Source organism: Salmo salar, chromosome ssa09 (assembly GCF_905237065.1).
Source record: "Salmo salar chromosome ssa09, Ssal_v3.1, whole genome shotgun sequence".
Taxonomy (NCBI): domain Eukaryota; kingdom Metazoa; phylum Chordata; class Actinopteri; order Salmoniformes; family Salmonidae; genus Salmo; species Salmo salar.
In genome coordinates, this window is record NC_059450.1 from 42,382,658 (window position 1) to 42,399,108 (window position 16,451).

The 16,451-nt window shown below is 36.4% G+C and overlaps 1 protein-coding gene across 5 annotated transcripts in view; it reads right to left on the reverse strand.

Moving 5' to 3' along the window:
• LOC106611370 (neurexin-3a) overlaps positions 1 to 16,451 on the reverse strand; it is an 825,193-nt gene that overhangs the window by 218,478 nt on the left and 590,264 nt on the right. The gene's annotated exons all lie outside the window — the stretch shown is intronic.

Sequence of the window (16,451 nt, forward strand, 5' to 3'; positions counted from 1 at the left end):
TTTATTATACCACAGGTCAATATAGTCTACCAGTCTAACTAACTTTTACTATACCACAGGTCAGTATAGTCTACCAGTCTAACTTTTACTATACCACAGGTCAGTATAGTCTACCAGTCTAACTTTTACTATACCACAGGTCAGTATAGTCTACCAGTCTAACTAACCTTTACTATACCACAGGTCAGTATAGTCTACCAGTCGAACTAGCTTTTACTATACCACAGGTCAGTATAGTCTACCAGTCTAACTAACTTTTACTATACCACAGGTCAATATAGTCTACCAGTCTAACTAACTTTTACTATACCACAGGTCTGTATAGTCTACCAGTCTAACTAACTTTTACTATACCACAGGTCAGTATAGTCTACCAGTCTAACGAACTTTTACTATACCACTGGTCATTATAGTCTACCAGTCTAACTTTTACTATACCACAGGTCAGTATAGTCTAATAGTCTAACTAACTTTTACTATACCACAGGTCAGTATAGTCTACCAGTCTAACTAACTTTTACTATACCACAGGTCAATATAGTCTACCAGTCTAACTAACTTTTACTATACCACAGGTCAGTATAGTCTACCAGTCTAACTAACTTTTACTATACCACAGGTCAGTATAGTCTACCAGTCTAACTAACTTTTACTATACCACAGGTCAGTATAGTCTACCAGTCTAACTAACTTTTACTATACCACAGGTCAGTATAGTCTACCAGTCTAACTTTTACTATACCACAGGTCAGTATAGTCTACCAGTCTAACTAACTTTTACTATACCACAGGTCTGTATAGTCTACCAGTCGAACTAGCTTTTACTATACCACAGGTCAGTATAGTCTACCAGTCGAACTAACTTTTACTATACCACAGGTCAATATAGTCTACCAGTCTAACTAACTTTTACTATACCACAGGTCAGTATAGTCTACCAGTCTAACGAACTTTTACTATACCACTGGTCATTATAGTCTACCAGTCTAACTTTTACTATACCACAGGTCAGTATAGTCTACCAGTCTAACTAACTTTTACTATACCACAGGTCAGTACAGTCTACCAGTCTAACTAACTTTTACTATACCACTGGTCAATATAGTCTACCAGTCTAACTAACTTTTACTATACCACAGGTCAGTATAGTCTACCAGTCTAACTAACTTTTATTATACCACAGGTCAATATAGTCTACCAGTCTAACTACCTTTTACTATACCACAGGTCAGTATAGTCTGCCAGTCTAACTTTTACTATACCACAGGTCAGTATAGTCTACCAGTCTAACTAAATTTTACTATACCACAGGTCAGTACAGTCTTCCAGTCTAACTAACTTTTACTATACCACAGGTCAGTATAGTCTACCAGTCTAACTAACTTTTACTATACCACAGGTCAGTATAGTCTACCAGTCTAACTAACTTTTACTATACCACAGGTCAGTATAGTCTACCAGTCTAACTTTTACTATACCACAGGTCAGTATAGTCTACCAGTCTAACTTTTACTATACCACAGGTCAGAATAGTCTACCAGTCTAACTTTTACTATACCACAGGTCAGTATAGTCTACCAGTCTAACTAACTTTTACAATACCACAGGTCAGTATAGTCTACCAGTCAAACTAACTTTTACTATACCACATGTCAGTATAGTCTACCAGTCTAACTAACTTTTACTATTCCACAGGTGAGTATAGTCTACCAGTCTAACTAACTTTAACTATACAACAGGTCAGTATAGTCTACCAGTCTAACTTTTACTATACCACAGGTCAGTATAGTCTACCAGTCTAACTAACTTTTACTATACCACATGTCAGTATAGTCTACCAGTCTAACTAACTTTTACTATTCCACAAGTCAGTATAGTCTACCAGTCTAACTTTTTCTATACCATAGGTCAGTATAGTCTACCAGTCTAACTAACTTTCACTATACCACAGGTCAGTATAGTCTACCAGTCTAACTAACTTTTACTATACCACAGGTCAGTATCGTCTACCAGTCGAATTAACTTTTACTATACCACAGGTCAGTATAGTCTAACAGTCTAACTTTTATTATACCACAGGTCAGTATAGTCTACCAGCTCTAACTTTTACTATACCACAGGTCAGAATAGTCTAACAGTCTAACTAACTTTTACTATACCACAGGTCAGTATAGTCTACCAGTCAAACTTTTACTATACCACAGGTCAGTATAGTCTACCAGTCTAACTTTTACTATACCACAGGTCAGTATAGTCTACCAGTCTAACTTTTACTATACCACAGGTCAGTATAGTCTACCAGTCTAACTTTTACTATACCACAGGTCAGTATAGTCTACCAGTCTAACTAACCTTTACTATACCACAGGTCAGTATAGTCTACCAGTCTAACTAACTTTTACTATACCACAGGTCAGTATAGTCTACCAGTCTAACTTTTACTATACCACAGGTCAGTATAGTCTACCAGTCTAACTTTTACTATACCACAGGTCAGTATAGTCTACCAGTCTAACTAACTTTTACTATACCACAGGTCAGTATAGTCTACCAGTCTAACTAACTTTTACTATACCACAGGTCAGTATAGTCTACCAGTCTAACTTTTACTATACCACAGGTCAGTATAGTCTACCAGTCTAACTTTTACTATACCACAGGTCTGTATAGTCTACCAGTCGAACTAGCTTTTACTATACCACAGGTCAGTATAGTCTACCAGTCTAACTAACTTTTACTATACCACAGGTCAATATAGTCTACCAGTCTAACTAACTTTTACTATACCACAGGTCTGTATAGTCTACCAGTCTACCTAACTTTTACTATACCACAGGTCAGTATAGTCTACCAGTCTAACGAACTTTTACTGTACCACTGGTCATTATAGTCTACCAGTCTAACTTTTACTATACCACAGGTCAGTATAGTCTAACAGTCTAACTAACTTTTACTATACCACAGGTCAGTACAGTCTACCAGTCTAACTTTTACTATACCACTGGTCAATATAGTCTACCAGTCTAACTAACTTTTACTATACCACAGGTCAGTATAGTCTACCAGTCTAACTAACTTTTACTATACCACAGGTCAATATAGTCTACCAGTCTAACTAACTTTTACTATACCACAGGTCAGTATAGTCTACCAGTCTAACTTTTACTATACCACAGGTCAGTATAGTCTACCAGTCTAACTTTTACTATACCACAGGTCAGTATAGTCTACCAGTCTAACTAACTTTTACTATACCACAGGTCAGTATAGTCTACCAGTCTAACTAACTTTTACTATACCACAGGTCAGTATAGTCTACCAGTCTAACTAACTTTTACTATACCACAGGTCAGTATAGTCTACCAGTCTAACTAACTTTTACTATACCACAGGTCAGTATAGTCTACCAGTCTAACTAACTTTTACTATACCACAGGTCAGTATAGTCTACCAGTCTAACTAACTTTTACTATACCACAGGTCAGTATAGTCTACCAGTCTAACTAACTTTTACTATACCACAGGTCAGTATAGTCTACCAGTCTAACTAACTTTTACTATACCACAGGTCAGTATAGTCTACCAGTCTAACTAACTTTTACTATACCACAGGTCAGTATAGTCTACCAGTCTAACTAACTTTTACTATACCACAGGTCAGTATAGTCTACCAGTCTAACTAACTTTTACTATACCACAGGTCAGTATAGTCTACCAGTCTAACTAACTTTTACTATACCACAGGTCAGTATAGTCTACCAGTCTAACTTTTACTATACCACAGGTCAGTATAGTCTACCAGTCTAACTTTTACTATACCACAGGTCAGTATAGTCTACCAGTCTAACTAACTTTTACTATACCACAGGTCAGTATAGTCTACCAGTCTAACTAACTTTTACTATACCACAGGTCAGTATAGTCTACCAGTCTAACTAACTTTTACTATACCACAGGTCAGTATAGTCTACCAGTCTAACTTTTACTATACCACAGGTCAGTATAGTCTACCAGTCTAACTAACTTTTACTATACCACAGGTCAGTATAGTCTACCAGTCTAACTAACTTTTACTATACCACAGGTCAGTATAGTCTACCAGTCTAACTTTTACTATACCACAGGTCAGTATAGTCTACCAGTCTAACTTTTACTATACCACAGGTCAGTATAGTCTACCAGTCTAACTATTTACTATACCACAGGTCAGTATAGTCTACCAGTCTAACTAACTTTTACTATACCACAGGTCAGTATAGTCTACCAGTCTAACTTTTACTATACCACAGGTCAGTATAGTCTACCAGTCTAAGTAACTTTTACTATACCACAGGTCAGTATAGTCTACCAGTCTAACTAACTTTTACTATACCACTGGTCAATATAGTCTACCAGTCTAACTTTTACTATACCACAGGTCAGTATAGTCTACCAGTCTAACTAACTTTTACTATACCACAGGTCATTACAGTCTACCAGTCTAACTAACTTTTACTATACCACTGGTCATTATAGTCTACCAGTCTAACTAACTTTTACTATACCACATGTCAGTATAGTCTACCAGTCTAACTAACTTGTATTATACCACAGGTCAATATAGTCTACCAGTCTAACTAACTTTTACTATACCACAGGTCAGTATAGTCTACCAGTCTAACTTTTACTATACCACAGGTCAGTATAGTCTACCAGTCTAACTTTTACTATACCACAGGTCAGTATAGTCTACCAGTCTAACTTTTACTATACCACAGGTCAGTATAGTCTACCAGTCTAACTTTTACTATACCACAGGTCAGTATAGTCTACCAGTCGAACTACCTTTTACTATACCACATGTCAGTATAGTCTACCAGTCTAACTACCTTTTACTATACCACAGGTCAGTATAGTCTACCAGTCTAACTAAATGTTACTATACCACAGGTCAGTACAGTCTTCCAGTCTAACTAACTTTTACTATACCACTGGTCAATATAGTCTACCAGTCTAACTAACTTTTACTCTACCACAGGTCAGTATAGTCTACCAGTCTAACTTTTACTATACCACAGGTCAGTATAGTCTACCAGTCTAACTTTTACTATACCGCAGGTCAGTATAGTCTACCAGTCTAACTAACTTTTACTATACCACATGTCAGTATAGTTTACCAGTCGAACTATCTTTTACTATACCACATGTCAGTATAGTCTACCAGTCTAACAAACTTTTACTATACCACAGGTCAGTATAGTCTACCAGTCTAACTAACTTTTACTATACCACAGGTCAGTATAGTCTAACAGTCTAACTTTTATTATACCACAGGTCAGTATAGTCTACCAGGCTAACTTTAACTATACCACAGGTCAGAATAGTCTAACAGTCTAACTAACTTTTACTATACCACAGGTCAGAATAGTCTACCAGTCAAACTTTTACTATACCACAGGTCTGTATAGTCTACCAGTCTAACTAACCTTTACTATACCACAGGTCTGTATAGTCTACCAGTCTAACTAACTTTTACTATACCACAGGTCAGTATAGTCTACCAGTCTAAATAACTTTTACTATACCACAGGTCAGTATAGTCTACCAGTCTAAATAACTTTTACTATACCACAGGTCAGTATAGTCTACCAGTCTAACTAACTTTTACTATACCACAGGTCAGTATAGTCTACCAGTCTAACTATTTACTATACCACAGGTCAGTATAGTCTGCCAGTCACTAACTTTTACTACACCACAGGTCAATATAGTCTACCAGTCTAACTAACTTTTACTATACCACATGTCAGTATAGTCTACCAGTCTAACTAACTTTTACTATACCACAAGTCAGTATAGTCTACCAGTCTAACTTTTTCTATACCATAGGTCAGTATAGACTACCAGTCTAAATAACTTTCACTATACCACAGGTCAGTATAGTCTACCAGTCTAATTAACTTTTACTATACCACATGTCAGTATAGTCTAACAGTCTAACTTTTATTATACCACAGGTCAGTATAGTCTACCAGTCTAACTTTAACTATACCACAGGTCAGAATAGTCTACCAGTCTAACTAACTTTTACTATACCACAGGTCAGTATAGTCTACCAGTCTAACTTTTACTATACCACAGGTCTGTATAGTCTACCAGTCTAACTAACCTTTACTATACCACAGGTCTGTATAGTCTACCAGTCTAACTAACCTTTACTATACCACAGGTCTGTATAGTCTACCAGTCTAACTAACTTTTACTATACCACAGGTCAGTATAGTCTACCAGTCTAACTAACTTTTACTATACCACAGGTCAGTATAGTCTACCAGTCTAACTTTTACTATACCACAGGTCAGTATAGTCTGCCAGTCTAACTTTTACTATACCACAGGTCAGTATAGTCTACCAGTCTAACTAAATTTTACTATACCACAGGTCAGTACAGTCTACCAGTCTAACTAACTTTTACTATACCACAGGTCAATATAGTCTACCAGTCTAACTAACTTTTACTATACCACAGGTCAGTATAGTCTACCAGTCTAACTAACTTTTACTATACCACAGGTCAGTATAGTCTACCAGTCTAACTTTTACTATACCACAGGTCAGTATAGTCTACCAGTCTAACTTTTACTATACCACAGGTCAGAATAGTCTACCAGTCTAACTAACCTTTACTATACCACAGGTCAGTATAGTCTACCAGTCTAACTAACTTTTACTATACCACAGGTCAATATAGTCTACCAGTCTAACTAACTTTTACTATACCACAGGTCAGTATAGTCTACCAGTCTAACTAACTTTTACTATACCACAGGTCAGTATAGTCTACCAGTCTAACTTTTACTATACCACAGGTCAGTATAGTCTACCAGTCTAACTTTAACTATACCACAGGTCAGAATAGTCTAACAGTCTAACTAACTTTTACTATACCACAGGTCAGTATAGTCTACCAGTCTAACTTTTACTATACCACAGGTCAGTATAGTCTACCAGTCTAACTTTTACTATACCACAGGTCAGTATAGTCTACCAGTCTAACTAACCTTTTACTATACCACAGGTCAGTATAGTCTACCAGTCTAACTAACTTTTACTATACCACAGGTCAGTATAGTCTACCAGTCTAACTAACTTTTACTATACCACAGGTCAGTATAGTCTACCAGTCTAACTAACTTTTACTATACCACAGGTCAGTATAGTCTACCAGTCTAACTTTTACTATACCACAGGTCAGTATAGTCTACCAGTCTAACTAACTTTTACTATACCACAGGTCATTACAGTCTACCAGTCTAACTAACTTTTACTATACCACAGGTCAATATAGTCTACCAGTCTAACTAACTTTTACTATACCACAGTTCAGTATAGTCTACCAGTCTAACTAACTTTTACTATACCACAGGTCAATATAGTCTACCAGTCTAATTAACTTTTACTATACCACAGGTCAGTATAGTCTAACAGTCTAACTTTTATTATACCACAGGTCAGTAAAGTCTACCAGGCTAACTTTAACTATACCACAGGTCAGAATAGTCTAACAGTCTAACTAACTTTTACTATACCACAGGTCAGTATAGTCTACCAGTCTAACTTTTACTATACCACAGGTCAGTATAGTCTACCAGTCTAACTAACCTTTACTATACCACAGGTCTGTATAGTCTACCAGTCTAACTAACTTTTACTATACCACAGGTCAGTATAGTCTACCAGTCTAACTAACTTTTACTATACCACAGGTCAGTATAGTCTACCAGTCTAAATAACTTTTACTATACCACAGGTCAGTATAGTCTACCAGTCTAACTAACTTTTACTATACCACAGGTCAGTATAGTCTACCTGTCTAACTTTTACTATACCACAGGTCAGTATAGTCTACCAGTCTAACTAACTTTTACTATTCCACAGGTCAGTATAGTCTACCAGTCTAACTTTTACTATACCAGAGGTCAGTACAGTCTACCAGTCTAACTAACATTTACTATACCACATGTCAGTATAGTCTACCAGTCTAACTAACTTTTACTATACCACAAGTCAGTATAGTCTACCAGTCTAACTTTTTCTATACCATAGGTCAGTATAGACTACCAGTCTAACTAAATTTTACTATACCACAGGTCAGTACAGTCTTCCAGTCTAACTAACTTTTACTATACCACTGGTCAATATAGTCTACCAGTCTAACTAACTTTTACTATACCACAGGTCAGTATAGTCTACCAGTCTAACTAACTTTTACTATACCACAGGTCAGTATAGTCTACCAGTCTAACTTTTACTATACCACAGGTCAGTATAGTCTACCAGTCTAACTTTTACTATACCACAGGTCAGTATAGTCTACCAGTCTAACTAACCTTTACTATACCACAGGTCTGTATAGTCTACCAGTCTAACTAACTTTTACTATACCACAGGTCAATATAGTCTACCAGTCTAACTAACTTTTACTATACCACAGGTCTGTATAGTCTACCAGTCTAACTAACCTTTACTATACCACAGGTCAGTATAGTCTACCAGTCTAACTTTTATTATACCACAGGTCAGTATAGTCTACCAGTCTAACTTTAACTATACCACAGGTCAGAATAGTCTAACAGTCTAACTAACTTTTACTATACCACAGGTCAGTATAGTCTACCAGTCTAACTTTTACTATACCACAGGTCTGTATAGTCTACCAGTCTAACTAACCTTTACTATACCACAGGTCTGTATAGTCTACCAGTCTAACTAACTTTTACTATACCACAGGTCTGTATAGTCTACCAGTCTAACTAACTTTTACTATACCACAGGTCTGTATAGTCTACCAGTCTAACTAACTTTTACTATACCACAGGTCAGTATAGTCTACCAGTCTAACTTTTACTATACCACAGGTCAGTATAGTCTGCCAGTCAAACTGTTACTATACCACAGGTCAGTATAGTCTACCAGTCTAACTAACTTTTACTATACCACAGGTCAGTATAGTCTACCAGTCTAACTAACTTTTACTATACCACAGGTCAGTACAGTCTACCAGTCTAACTAACTTTTACTATACCACAGGTCAGTATAGTCTACCAGTCTAACTAACTTTTACTATACCACAGTTCAGTATAGTCTACCAGTCTAACTAACTTTTACTATACCACAGGTCAGTATAGTCTACCAGTCTAATTAACTTTTACTATACCACAGGTCAGTATAGTCTAACAGTCTAACTTTTATTATACCACAGGTCAGTATAGTCTACCAGTCTAACTTTAACTATACCACAGGTCAGTATAGTCTAACAGTCTAACTAACTTTTACTATACCACAGGTCAGTATAGTCTACCAGTCTAACTTTTACTATACCACAGGTCTGTATAGTCTACCAGTCTAACTAACCTTTACTATACCACAGGTCTGTATAGTCTACCAGTCTAACTAACTTTTACTATACCACAGGTCTGTATAGTCTACCAGTCTAACTAACTTTTACTATACCACAGGTCAGTATAGTCTACCAGTCTAACTAACTTTTACTATACCACAGGTCAGTATAGTCTACCAGTCTAACTAACTTTTACTATACCACAGGTCAGTATAGTCTACCAGTCTAACTTTTACTATACCACAGGTCAGTATAGTCTACCAGTCTAACTAACTTTTACTATACCACAGGTCAGTATAGTCTACCAGTCTAACTAACCTTTACTATACCACAGGTCTGTATAGTCTACCAGTCTAACTAACTTTTACTATACCACAGGTCAGTATAGTCTACCAGTCTAACTAACTTTTACTATACCACAGGTCAGTATAGTCTACCAGTCTAACTAACTTTTACTATACCACAGGTCAGTATAGTCTACCTGTCTAACTTTTACTATACCACAGGTCAGTATAGTCTGCCAGTCAAACTTTTACTACACCACAGGTCAATATAGTCTACCAGTCTAACAAACTTTTACTATACCACAGGTCAGTATAGTCTACCAGTCTAACTAACTTTTACTATTCCACAGGTCTGTATAGTCTACCAGTCTAACTAACTTTAACTATACAACAGGTCAGTATAGTCTACCAGTCTAACTTTTACTATACCAGAGGTCAGTACAGTCTACCAGTCTAACTAACTTTTACTATACCACATGTCAGTATAGTCTACCAGTCTAACTAACTTTTACTATACCACAAGTCAGTATAGTCTACCAGTCTAACTTTTTCTATACCATAGGTCAGTATAGACTACCAGTCTAAATAACTTTCACTATACCACAGGTCAGTATAGTCTACCAGTCTAACTAACTTTTACTATACCACAGGTCAGTATAGTCTACCAGTCTAATTAACTTTTACTATACCACATGTCAGTATAGTCTAACAGTCTAACTTTTATTATACCACAGGTCAGTATAGTCTACCAGTCTAACTTTAACTATACCACAGGTCAGAATAGTCTAAGTCTAACTAACTTTTACTATACCACAGGTCAGTATAGTCTACCAGTCTAACTGTTACTATACCACAGGTCTGTATAGTCTACCAGTCTAACTAACCTTTACTATACCACAGGTCTGTATAGTCTACCAGTCTAACTAACCTTTACTATACCACAGGTCAGTATAGTCTACCAGTCTAACTAACTTTTACTATACCACAGGTCAGTATAGTCTACCAGTCTAACTTTTACTATACCACAGGTCAGTATAGTCTGCCAGTCTAACTTTTACTATACCACAGGTCAGTATAGTCTACCAGTCTAACTAACTTTTACTATACCACAGGTCAGTATAGTCTACCAGTCTAACTAACTTTTACTATACCACAGGTCAATATAGTCTACCAGTCTAACTAACTTTTACTATACCACAGGTCAGTATAGTCTACCAGTCTAACTAACTTTTACTATACCACAGGTCAGTATAGTCTACCAGTCTAACTTTTACTATACCACAGGTCAGTATAGTCTACCAGTCTAACTTTTACTATACCACAGGTCAGTATAGTCTACCAGTCTAACTAACCTTTACTATACCACAGGTCTGTATAGTCTACCAGTCTAACTAACTTTTACTATACCATAGGTCAATATAGTCTACCAGTCTAATTAACTTTTACTATACCACAGGTCTGTATAGTCTGCCAGTCAAACTGTTACTACACCACAGGTCAATATAGTCTACCAGTCTAACTAACTTTTACTATACCACAGGTCAGTATAGTCTACCAGTCTAACAAACTTTTACTATACCACTGGTCAATATAGTCTACCAGTCTAACTTTTACTATACCACAGGTCAGTATAGTCTACCAGTCTAACTAACTTTTACTATACCACAGGTCAGTATAGTCTACCAGTCTAACTAACTTTTACTATACCACAGGTCAGTATAGTCTACCAGTCACTAACTTTTACTATACCACAGGTCAGTATAGTCTACCAGTCTAACTAACTTTTACTATACCACAGGTCAGTATAGTCTACCAGTCTAACTTTTACTATACCACAGGTCAGTATAGTCTACCAGTCTAACTTTTACTATACCACAGGTCAGTATAGTCTAACAGTCTAACTAACTTTTACTATACCACAGGTCAGTATAGTCTACCAGTCTAACTTTTACTATACCACAGGTCAGTATAGTCTACCAGTCTAACTAACTTTTACTATACCACAGGTCTGTATAGTCTACCAGTCTAACTAACTTTTACTATACCACAGGTCTGTATAGTCTACCAGTCTAACTAACTTTTACTATACCACAGGTCAGTATAGTCTACCAGTCTAACTAACTTTTACTATACCACAGGTCAGTATAGTCTACCAGTCTAACTAACTTTTACTATACCACAGGTCAGTATAGTCTACCAGTCTAACTAACTTTTACTATACCACAGGTCAGTATAGTCTACCAGTCTAACTAACTTTTACTATACCACAGGTCAGTATAGTCTACCAGTCTAACTAACTTTTACTATACCACAGGTCTGTATAGTCTACCAGTCTAACTAACTTTTACTATACCACAGGTCAGTATAGTCTACCAGTCTAAATAACTTTTACTATACCACAGGTCAGTATAGTCTACCAGTCTAACTAACTTTTACTATACCACAGGTCAGTATAGTCTACCTGTCTAACTTTTACTATACCACAGGTCAGTATAGTCTGCCAGTCAAACTTTTACTATACCACAGGTCAGTATAGTCTACCAGTCTAACAAACTTTTACTATACCACAGGTCAGTATAGTCTACCAGTCTAACTAACTTTTACTATTCCACAGGTCAGTATAGTCTACCAGTCTAACTAACTTTAACTATACAACAGGTCAGTATAGTCTACCAGTCTAACTTTTACTATACCAGAGGTCAGTACAGTCTACCAGTCTAACTAACTTTTACTATACCACATGTCAGTATAGTCTACCAGTCTAACTAACTTTTACTATACCACAAGTCAGTATAGTCTACCAGTCTAACTTTTTCTATACCATAGGTCAGTATAGACTACCAGTCTAAATAACTTTCACTATACCACAGGTCAGTATAGTCTACCAGTCTAACTAACTTTTACTATACCACAGGTCAGTATAGTCTACCAGTCTAATTAACTTTTACTATACCACAGGTCAGTATAGTCTAACAGTCTAACTTTTATTATACCACAGGTCAGTATAGTCTACCAGTCTAACTTTAACTATACCACAGGTCAGAATAGTCTAACAGTCTAACTAACTTTTACTATACCACAGGTCAGTATAGTCTACCAGTCTAACTTTTACTATACCACAGGTCTGTATAGTCTACCAGTCTAACTAACCTTTACTATACCACAGGTCTGTATAGTCTACCAGTCTAACTAACCTTTACTATACCACAGGTCAGTATAGTCTACCAGTCTAACTAACTTTTACTATACCACAGGTCAGTATAGTCTACCAGTCTAACTAACTTTTACTATACCACAGGTCAGTATAGTCTACCAGTCTAACTTTTACTATACCACAGGTCAGTATAGTCTGCCAGTCTAACTTTTACTATACCACAGGTCAGTATAGTCTACCAGTCTAACTAAATTTTACTATACCACAGGTCAGTACAGTCTTCCAGTCTAACTAACTTTTACTATACCACTGGTCAATATAGTCTACCAGTCTAACTAACTTTTACTATACCACAGGTCAGTATAGTCTACCAGTCTAACTAACTTTTACTATACCACAGGTCAGTATAGTCTACCAGTCTAACTTTTACTATACCACAGGTCAGTATAGTCTACCAGTCTAACTTTTACTATACCACAGGTCAGAATAGTCTACCAGTCTAACTAACCTTTACTATACCACAGGTCAGTATAGTCTACCAGTCTAACTAACTTTTACTATACCACAGGTCAATATAGTCTACCAGTCTAATTAACTTTTACTATACCACAGGTCTGTATAGTCTACCAGTCTAACTAACCTTTACTATACCACAGGTCAGTATAGTCTACCAGTCTAACTTTTATTATACCACAGGTCAGTATAGTCTACCAGTCTAACTTTAACTATACCACAGGTCAGAATAGTCTAACAGTCTAACTAACTTTTACTATACCACAGGTCAGTATAGTCTACCAGTCTAACTTTTACTATACCACAGGTCTGTATAGTCTACCAGTCTAACTAACCTTTACTATACCACAGGTCTGTATAGTCTACCAGTCTAACTAACCTTTACTATACCACAGGTCTGTATAGTCTACCAGTCTAACTAACTTTTACTATACCACAGGTCTGTATAGTCTACCAGTCTAACTAACTTTTACTATACCACAGGTCAGTATAGTCTACCAGTCTAACAAACTTTTACTATACCACAGGTCAGTATAGTCTACCAGTCTAACTTTTACTATACCACAGGTCAGTATAGTCTACCAGTCTAACTAACTTTTACTATACCACAGGTCAGTATAGTCTACCAGTCTAACTAACTTTTACTATACCACAGGTCAATATAGTCTACCAGTCTAACTAACTTTTACTATACCACAGGTCAGTATAGTCTACCAGTCTAACTAACTTTTACTATACCACCGGTCAATATAGTCTACCAGTCTAATTAACTTTTACTATACCACAGGTCAGTATAGTCTAACAGTCTAACTTTTATTATACCACAGGTCAGTATAGTCTACCAGTCTAACTTTAACTATACCACAGGTCAGAATAGTCTAACAGTCTAACTAACTTTTACTATACCACAGGTCAGTATAGTCTACCAGTCTAACTTTTACTATACCACAGGTCAGTATAGTCTACCAGTCTAACTAACTTTTACTATACCACAGGTCTGTATAGTCTACCAGTCTAACTAACTTTTACTATACCACAGGTCAGTATAGTCTACCAGTCTAACTAACTTTTACTATACCACAGGTCAGTATAGTCTACCAGTCTAACTAACTTTTACTATACCACAGGTCAGTATAGTCTACCAGTCTAACTAACTTTTACTATACCACAGGTCAGTATAGTCTACCAGTCTAACTTTTACTATACCACAGGTCAGTATAGTCTACCAGTCTAACTAACTTTTACTATACCACAGGTCTGTATAGTCTACCAGTCTAACTTTTACTATACCACAGGTCAGTATAGTCTACCAGTCTAACTTTTACTATACCACAGGTCAGTACAGTCTACCAGTCTAACTAACATTTACTATACCACATGTCAGTATAGTCTACCAGTCTAACTAACTTTTACTATACCACAAGTCAGTATAGTCTACCAGTCTAACTTTTTACTATACCATAGGTCAGTATAGACTACCAGTCTAACTACCTTTCACTATACCACAGGTCAGTATAGTCTACCAGTCTAACTAACTTTTACTATACCACAGGTCAGTATAGTCTACCAGTCTAATTAACTTTTACTATACCACAGGTCAGTATAGTCTACCAGTCTAACTAACTTTTACTATACCACAGGTCAGTATAGTCTACCAGTCTAACTTTTACTATACCACAGGTCAGTATAGTCTACCAGTCTAACTTTTACTATACCACAGGTCAGTATAGTCTACCAGTCTAACTAACTTTTACTATACCACAGGTCAGTATAGTCTACCAGTCTAACTAACTTTTACTATACCACAGGTCAGTATAGTCTACCAGTCTAACTAACTTTTACTATACCACAGGTCAGTATAGTCTACCAGTCTAACTAACTTTTACTATACCACAGGTCAGTATAGTCTACCAGTCTAACTTTTACTATACCACAGGTCAGTATAGTCTACCAGTCTAACTTTTACTATACCACAGGTCAGTATAGTCTACCAGTCTAACTAACTTTTACTATACCACAGGTCAGTATAGTCTACCAGTCTAACTATTTTACTATACCACAGGTCAGTATAGTCTACCAGTCTAACTAACTTTTACTATACCACAGGTCTGTATAGTCCACCAGTCTAACTAACTTTTACTATACCACAGGTCAGTATAGTCTACCAGTCTAACTAACTTTTACTATACCACAGGTCAGTATAGTCTACCAGTCTAACTAACTTTTACTATACCACAGGTCAGTATAGTCTACCAGTCTAACTTTTACTATACCACAGGTCAGTATAGTCTGCCAGTCTAACTTTTACTACACCACAGGTCAATATAGTCTACCAGTCTAACTAACTTTTACTATACCACAGGTCAGTATAGTCTACAAGTCTAACAAACTTTTACTATACCACTGGTCAATATAGTCTACCAGTCTAACTTTTACTATACCACAGGTCAGTATAGTCTACCAGTCTAACTAACTTTTACTATACCACCGGTCAATATAGTCTACCAGTCTAACTAACTTTTACTATACCACAGGTCAGTATAGTCTAACAGTCTAACTTTTATTATACCACAGGTCAGTATAGTCTACCAGTCTAACTAACTTTTACTATACCACAGGTCAGTATAGTCTACCAGTCTAAATAACTTTTACTATACCACAGGTCAGTATAGTCTACCAGTCTAACTAACTTTTACTATACCACAGGTCAGTATAGTCTACCTGTCTAACTTTTACTATACCACAGGTCAGTATAGTCTACCAGTCTAACTAACTTTTACTATTCCACAGGTCTGTATAGTCTACCAGTCTAACTAACTTTAACTATACAACAGGTCAGTATAGTCTACCAGTCTAACTTTTAATATACCAGAGGTCAGTACAGTCTACCAGTCTAACTAACATTTACTATACCACATGTCAGTATAGTCTACCAGTCTAACTAACTTTTACTATACCACAAGTCAGTATAGTCTACCAGTCTAACTTTTTCTATACCATAGGTCAGTATAGACTACCAGTCTAACTAACTTTCACTATACCACAGGTCAGTATAGTCTACCAGTCTAACTAACTTTTACTATACCACAGGTCAGTATAGTCTACCAGTCTAATTAACTTT